At 43.7% G+C, this 1893-nt stretch overlaps 1 pseudogene; it reads right to left on the bottom strand.

Annotated features, from left to right (window-relative positions):
* Window positions 1-214: 214 nt before the first annotated feature.
* Window positions 215-1088, bottom strand: LOC137768492 (small ribosomal subunit protein uS5-like; annotated as a pseudogene).
* Between the last annotated feature and the right edge of the window lie 805 nt (window positions 1089-1893).

Below are 1893 nucleotides of genomic sequence, written 5' to 3'. Positions count from 1 at the left end.
GATCATTTCACAATATATACAAATATTGAATCATTATGTTGTACACCTGAAATTAATACATGATGTATATCAATTATATTGCAATAAAAAAAGATTGAGCTGTTTGGTAGATCTTTGCATATTAGTTTTGTTTGACGTAGGGTAAAAAGGTATGTTTCAGAAGAGGTTAATTTTTTTTTTCTGGCTTCATTCACTTTATTCTTCTCATATAAAACTATGTGGTGGCTATAGCTGGAGCCTGGGTCCTCTGCACAGAAATTCTGGTGTGGGTCTTTACAAGATGGTCAGTGAATTCCTGATACGGAGACTTCGTAAACACCACCTCTCTCCAGAGATCAGGAGTGAGATAACTGTAGGTCTTGGAAATGGCATCAAAAAGTTGCCCAGGGTGGTGGTGCAGCCCCTGGCAGAGGTGTAGTGGTCGTCAATTCCGGCCATCATCAGTAGCTTCTTGGGCACAGGGGCTGAGACGATGCCAGTGTCCCTGGGGGCAGGGATGAAGTGCACCAGCACAGAGCCACAGTGGCCAGTCACCTTGCAAGGGATGGTATGGGGCTTGCCAACCTTGCTTCCCCAGCAGCCTGGCTGCATGGGGACGATGGGGAGCTTGGCCAAAATGATGACCCCACGGATGGCAGTGGCTACCTCCTTAGAGCACTTGACACCCAAACCGACATGTCCGTTGTAATCCCCAGTGGCGTCAAATGCCTTGAACCTGGTCAGCTGGCCAGCACGGGTCTGCTTTTTTTTTTTTTTTTTTTTCATTAATTATTTTTATTGAATTATTAAAGGGTCTGCTTTTGCCAGGAAAAATCTTCAAAACCTCATCCTTGAGGCATGCCCTCCAGGAAAAAGTCAATGATCTCAGATTCCTTGATGGGCAGAGAGAGGAGATGGATCTCCTCCAGGGACTTGATCTTCATGTCCTTGACCAGGCGGCCCAGCTTGGTGACAGGGAGCCACTCCTTGTCCTCTCCGCCTTGCCTCCGCAAGCTCCGCGGCCTCCTCGGAAGCCACCGCGGCCTCCCATTCCAGGCCCCCTCCCCCCCACCTCCGGGCCCTTCCCCAGCACTGGCTTCATCCGCCATCTGCTGTTTTTAAGGAGGCAAAGAGCGAGGTCAATGCTACTTTGGATGGCAAACAGTTTCAAAGAAAATAAGGCAACTAGCCTGAGAATGGTATTTATGATATCTCTGCCACAGGAAAAGCACTACATGAACTGCCATACAAACAAAAAACCAATAAAACACACAACCCCAGTCTATCTGGGCCAGAAGAACTTGTAGAAATAAAATAATCTACTGTCTCCCTGAAGGCAGAATATAATGTTTACACCATCTATCACTACAATTTAGCACAGTTTTTGGTTTATGGCAGGCACTCAGTAAATGTTTGTGGAACAAATATTGACTGAACTGAGGCCCAGAATTATGAAGAAATATTCCAGTAAGTATAAGCATAAATAATTTTTAAAAATTTAAGCAGCATAAAAATAAGACCCAAAATCCTTTATATAATTTTATACTTAGTCCACGTTTTTCTGAGTCAACCTGCTTATTCATTTTTTCTATTTCCTTAAAACATATTTACTGAGCATTTACTATGTGCCAGACACTGTTTCTAGGTTCTTCAAACAAAATAGCTTGACATTTGAGTAAAGACCTGAAAAAATGAAGAAATGAGTCATACAGTACAGCTAACTTAAAGGAGTCAAGACATGCAGAGGGGCTGCTTTCTAAGGGGTTTCACTGGAAATTAATGAGGCTCAAAGAAGAAGTGTCTATTCCAGCTCTTTATTACCAGGAGTGGCTGGCAGTAATGTGAGATAGGAGTCAAAGTCTTTAAAGTCAAGGACTGTGGCTTGGGAGTAGCTAGAACTACTACAAACGCCCT

The sequence above is a fragment of the Eschrichtius robustus genome, chromosome 8 (genome assembly GCF_028021215.1).
Source record: "Eschrichtius robustus isolate mEscRob2 chromosome 8, mEscRob2.pri, whole genome shotgun sequence".
Lineage (NCBI taxonomy): Eukaryota > Metazoa > Chordata > Mammalia > Artiodactyla > Eschrichtiidae > Eschrichtius > Eschrichtius robustus.
The sequence above is the reverse complement of the archived record's forward strand: the minus strand, read 5'-3'. Positions and strand labels throughout refer to the sequence as shown.